Raw genomic sequence first — 6,217 nt, forward strand, 5'->3', positions numbered from 1 at the left:
GTGGGTCAGGATCTTATGGAAATAGCGAAAAGCCGGGTTATGTATGTTTCCAGAGAGAAACTCATGTTCTTCGGGCTCATCATTTCCAGTCAGCTTACCCCAAAAGTGTTCAAGCTCTCTATATTCAAAAAGTTCTTCCTGGCTTACAGTGAATGTATCAAAGGAGGTAGGAAAACCCAAAAGGTTGGTGAAGTCTCTAATATTAAATTGGTACTCCATATTGAACATTCTGAACTGGATAAAACCTCTGCTAATTCCTTTTCCATGGCTGGGTAGATAGATTAATGAACTAAGGAATTCTAGTGTGAGTCTCCGGTAGGTGGTGAAATGTCTCAGGATAGGGGAGGTCTCCCATCTTATCTGATTCAGCAAAAACAGGACACTCTGTCTCAGTCCAAGGGCAGTCATAGCCCAATCATCAGCATATAAACTAGGTAGCATCTCTCTAGCGGCTAGTTCTTCAAACTTTTGTTTCTGAGCCATTCCTCTGAACTTGATACCCATACGATCAGAATGTCCCATCTGGTTAGTGTTAGCTAGAGAAAAGAAACATGAGTTTAAGTCAGGATTTGGCCAAATGCCGAAAGAAGAAAAGAATTAATATTATTATATATATTTATATTTTTTTTCTTTTAATAAATCAATAATGAATACTAAATAGAAATTAAAAGAATAATTAAGAGAAAAATAGGGAAATGATAATAATAATAGAATAATAAAATAACAAATTAATTTGTGGGTTGTCTCCCACTAAGCGCTTTGTTTAAATGTCGCAAGCTCGACAAATAAACTGTTAAATATAGTCTATGAGTCCTGGGGGCGTTTCGTCTAAGTGTAGAATTTGCGAATCCTCGTTGGTTTCCGCATAGTGATAATGCTTCAGACGTTGCCCGTTTACGGTGAACGGTTCTGTAGATTGTCCTTTTATTTCTACCGCTCCACTGGGAAAGATTTTAGTGATATGAAAAGGTCCTGACCATCTGGATCGTAGTTTTCCCGGGAATAACTTTAGTCTAGAGTTAAATAAAAGTACTGCGTCGCCTTGCTTGAAGATTTTCCTTGATATACGCTTGTCATGCCATTGTTTTGTTCTTTCTTTATAGATTTTGGCATTTTCATAGGCGTCTCTTCTGAGTTCCTCTAATTCGTTTATGTCAAGGATTCTCTTTTCACCGGCGGCTTTATAATTCAAATTTAAATTTCTAATAGCCCAATAGGCTTTATGTTCTAATTCTACCGGGAGGTGACAGGATTTTCCATAAATGAGCTTAAATGGGGTCGTCCCTATGGGAGTTTTATAAGCAGTTCGGTATGCCCACAAAGCTTCTGGTAATTTCAATGACCAATCTTTCCTTGAAGTGGCGACCGTTTTTTCTAGTATTTGCTTGATTTCTCTGTTAGATACTTCCACTTGTCCACTGGTTTGAGGGTGGTAAGGTGTTGCTATCCTATGTCTCACTCCATATTTAAGTAGTAGTTTTTCGAGTACCTTGGATATAAAGTGTGATCCACCATCACTGACTACTATTCTTGGGATGCCAAATCTCGGAAATATTATATTTTTAAAGAGTCTAGTTACTACTCGGGTGTCGTTTGTTGGAGAAGCTATAGCTTCGATCCATTTTGATACGTAGTCAACTGCCACGAGTATGTATTTGTTACCGAAAGAGGATGGGAAAGGTCCCATGAAGTCTATCCCCCACACGTCAAAAATCTCTACTTCCAAAATACCTTTTTGTGGCATCTCGTCACGTCTAGATATGTTTCCCGTGCGTTGACATCTGTCACACTCCTTAATAGCCGCATGTACGTCCTTCCATATAGTTGGCCAATAAAAGCCAGCTTGTAGGATTTTAGAGCAGGTCTTGGATGTACTTGTGTGTCCACCATAAGGCGCAGAGTGACAGTGTTGGATTATATTTTCTATCTCTTCTTCGGGTATACATCGACGGAAAATACCGTCGGGGCCTCTTTTGAAAAGTAAGGGATCATCCCAGTAATAGTGTTTTATGTCGTGGAAGAATCGTTTCTTCTGCTGGTAAGATAGAGTAGGTGGAACTATTCCGGCAGCTAAATAATTGACTAGATCAGCGTACCATGGTGTGACAGATATAGCTAAGGTGGTTTCTACTTGCATGTCGGAGTTGTTCTCTTCCAAAGTAGCTATGAGTTTATCATACGAGAAATCATCATTAATGGATGTTCTTTCCGGTTCAAGGTTCTCAAGTCTAGAGAGGTGGTCTGCTACTACGTTTTCAGTTCCTTTCTTGTCCTTGATTTCTAGGTCGAATTCTTGTAGTAACAAGATCCATCTTAGGAGTCTAGGTTTAGCATCCTTTTTTGTTAAAAGGTACCTGATAGCAGCGTGATCAGTGTAAACTATTATTTTGGCTCCTACCAGGTAAGAACGAAATTTATCTAGCGCAAATACCACTGCTAGGAGTTCTTTTTCGGTTGTGGCATAATTCATCTGTGCTTCATCCAGGGTTCTGCTAGCGTAATATATAACGTGAAGCTTTTTATCCTTTCTTTGTCCTAAAACAGCACCTACAGCATAATCACTGGCATCGCACATTATTTCGAATGGTTCATTCCAGTCTGGTGTCTGCATAATGGGTGCGGAGATCAATGCTTGTTTAAGCGTTTGAAATGCTTTTAAACAGTTATCGTCGAATATGAATTCAGCATCTTTCATCAACAGTCCGGTTAAGGGTTTAGTTATCTTAGAGAAGTCTTTGATGAATCGTCGGTAAAAACCGGCGTGTCCTAAAAAACTTCGTACTTCTCTCACAGTTCTTGGGGGTTGAAGATTTTCGATTACCTCTATTTTGGCTTTGTCTACTTCAATTCCTCTGTTCGAGATGATGTGTCCTAAAACAATGCCTTCTTGTACCATAAAGTGGCACTTTTCCCAATTAAGTACTAAGTTTACTTTTACACATCGCTCCAGAACTCTTTCCAGGTTTTCAAGGCATTCTTCGAAATTTTGTCCGTATACAGAAAAGTCATCCATAAATACTTCCATGATGTTTTCGAGAAAGTCGGCGAATATTGCCATCATGCATCTTTGAAAAGTTGCAGGGGCATTACACAGACCAAACGGCATTCGTCTATACGCGAAGGTACCAAAAGGGCATGTGAATGTTGTCTTTTCTTGGTCATCAGGGTGAATTGGTATTTGAAAGAAGCCTGAATAACCGTCTAGATAACAGAAATGTGAATGTTTTGCTAATCGTTCTAACATTTGGTCAATGAATGGTAAAGGGAAATGATCTTTTCGGGTTGCTTTGTTTAGTTTCCTATAATCAATGCACATTTTCCATCCCGATTCGATTCGTTTAGTTATAGTTTCTCCTTTTTCGTTTTCAATAACGGTTATGCCTCCTTTCTTTGGTACAACGTGTACAGGACTAACCCATTTGCTATCAGATATAGGATATATAATACCTGCTTCCAATAACTTGGTTATTTCTTTCTTTACTACCTCACTTAGGATCGGATTTAGTCTTCTCTGGTGTTCCCTAGAGGTTTTACAGTCTTCTTCTAACATGATGCGGTGCATACAAATAGAAGGGCTTATTCCTTTAAGATCGGTGATGTGGTACCCTAGTGCGGTTGGATATTTTCTTAAGATATGTAGGAGTTTTTCTGTTTCGAGTCTTCCTAGATCTGCATTAACTATCACAGGTCGTTCAAGTTCTAAGTCTAGGAATTCATATCTCAGATTTTTGGGAAGTGTTTTCAAATCAGGGGTTGGTTTGTTAAGACACTGCGTAGGATCCGGTGTTATAGCTAGGCATTGTTTAGATTTGTCCTCTAAAAGATAGTCTGATGATTTGTCTTCTCCTGACTCTGCTTCTTTTATGCATTCATCGATGATATCCATGAAGTAACATGTATCTTCTATTGCAGGTGCTTTCAAGAATTGGGAAAGAATGAATTCAATTTTCTCTTCACCTACTTCGAAGGTGAGTCGTCCTCGTTTTACGTCTATGATTGCACCGGCAGTTGCTAAGAATGGTCTTCCTAGTATAATAGGTGTCGTATCATCTTCTCTAATGTCCATAATTGTGAAGTCAGTGGGAATGTAAAACTGACCTATGCGTACGGGAACGTTTTCAAGGATTCCTACAGGATATTTGTAGGAACGATTTGCTAATTGCACAGACATTTTGGTCGGTCTTAATTCTCCCATTTCCAGTTTCTTACATATGGATAAAGGCATAACGCTAATTCCGGCTCCTAAATCGCATAAGGCTTTGTCGATGACAAATTTTCCTATGTGACAGGGTATAGAGAAACTACCCGGATCCTTGAGTTTAGGGGGCATGTTTTGGATTATAGCGCTACATTCGGCAGGGAGTGTAACGGTTTCGCTATCCTCAAGTTTCCTTTTATTAGAAAGAATTTCTTTTAAGAATTTAGCATATGAGGGCATCTGCGTAATAGCTTCGGTAAACGGAATTGTAACGTTTAATTGTTTAAGGAGATCAACAAATTTTCTAAATTGGCCTACATCTTTGGTTTTAACAAGCCTTTGAGGGTAAGGTATAGGTGGTTTGTAAGGTGGTGGAGGTACATAAGGTTCCTTCTTTTCTAGGGTTTCCTTATTACTCTCTTCCTTTTCCTTAGGTTCACTTTCCTCAGTAGATTTCTTAGGGTTTTGGTTTTCTATCCTTGGGTCAGACGGTCCTTCCACTTCCGTTCCACTTCTTAATATAATTGCATGAGCTTGGCTTCTCGGATTGGGTTGGGGCTGTCCAGGGGATGTACCAGTTGGTCCAGCAGTAGGTGCTTGTTGTTGAGCTACTTGAGATATTTGCGTTTCCAGCATTTTGTTATGGGTAGCCAGGGCATCTACTTTGCTTGCTAGTTGTTTAAGTTGTTCGCCAGTGTGTATGTTCTGGTTTAAGAAATCTTTATTGGTTTGTTGTTGGGAAGCTATAAAGTTTTCCATCATGATTTCCAAGTTGGATTTTCTAGGGGTATTATTGTTAGGATTCGGTTTCTGATATCCCGGAGGTATAGATGGGGCTTGATTTGGAGACTGTCCAGGTGCGTATAAAGCATTATTACTCTTATATGAGAAGTTTGGATGGTTCTTCCAATTTGGGTTATACGTATTCGAATAGGGGCTTCCTTGAGCATAGTTTACTTGCTCTGCTTGGATTCCAGTCAAGAGTTGACATTCCGCAGGAGCGTGACCTTGGATTCCACATACCTCGCAATTCTGAGTTATAGCAACCACGGCTGCTGGAGGTGATACGTTTAAACTTTCAATTTTCTGGACTAAAGCATCCACTTTTGCATTGACGTGATCAAGGTTACTTATCTCGTACATGCCAGTTTTCGTTTGAGGTTTTTCCACATTTGTTCGTTCGGTTCCCCATTGATAGTGGTTCTGAGCCATGCTTTCTATAAGTTGGTAAGCATCAGCATAAGGTTTATTCATTAGTGCACCACCTGCAGCGGCATCTATTGTTAACCTTGTGTTGTACAAGAGACCATTATAAAATGTATGAATTACTAACCAGTCTTCCAAACCATGGTGTGGGCAAAGTCTCATCATGTCTTTGTATCTTTCCCATGCTTCGAAAAGAGACTCGTTGTCTTTTTGTTTAAATCCGTTTATCTGGGCTCTTAACATAGCTGTTTTGCTCGGCGGAAAATATCGGGCAAGAAAAACTTTCTTCAACTCGTTCCATGTGGTGACTGAGTTGGAAGGAAGAGATTGAAGCCATCTTCTAGCGCTATCTCTTAATGAGAAAGGAAAAAGACGAAGTCGAATTGCCTCTGAAGTGACACCATTAGCTTTAACAGTATCAGCGTATTGGACAAATACGGATAAATGAAGGTTTGGATCTTCGGTAAGATTTCCAGAGAATTGGTTCTGTTGCACAGCCTGCAACAACGAAGGTTTAAGTTCAAAGTTGTTTGCTTCGATTGCGGGCGGAGCAATACTTGAATGCGGTTCATCTTGCGATGGAGCGGCGTAATCTCTAAGAGCACGAGCTGGTTCTGCCATCTCGGTTAAAGAAGGAAAATCTTTGAGATCAGGAAGGTCTATAGGAGGGAGATTGTTTTCAGCACGATATTCCCGAATTCGTCGTAAGACTCGGAGATATAGTTCGATATCGTTGATTCGTAAATAGAGCGGTTCGCCTTGAGAGCGAGTGCGTGGCATACAAATCAACGAAAGAAAGAAAATAGAAGGAAA

General features: G+C 39.8%; 1 pseudogene; it reads left to right on the forward strand.

The window, feature by feature from the left end:
• The first annotated feature begins 5,540 nt into the window (after positions 1-5,540).
• LOC127089475 (uncharacterized) lies at positions 5,541-5,640 on the forward strand (annotated as a pseudogene).
• The last annotated feature ends 577 nt before the right edge of the window (positions 5,641-6,217 follow it).

This window comes from Lathyrus oleraceus, chromosome 5 (assembly GCF_024323335.1).
Source record: "Lathyrus oleraceus cultivar Zhongwan6 chromosome 5, CAAS_Psat_ZW6_1.0, whole genome shotgun sequence".
NCBI lineage: Eukaryota > Viridiplantae > Streptophyta > Magnoliopsida > Fabales > Fabaceae > Lathyrus > Lathyrus oleraceus.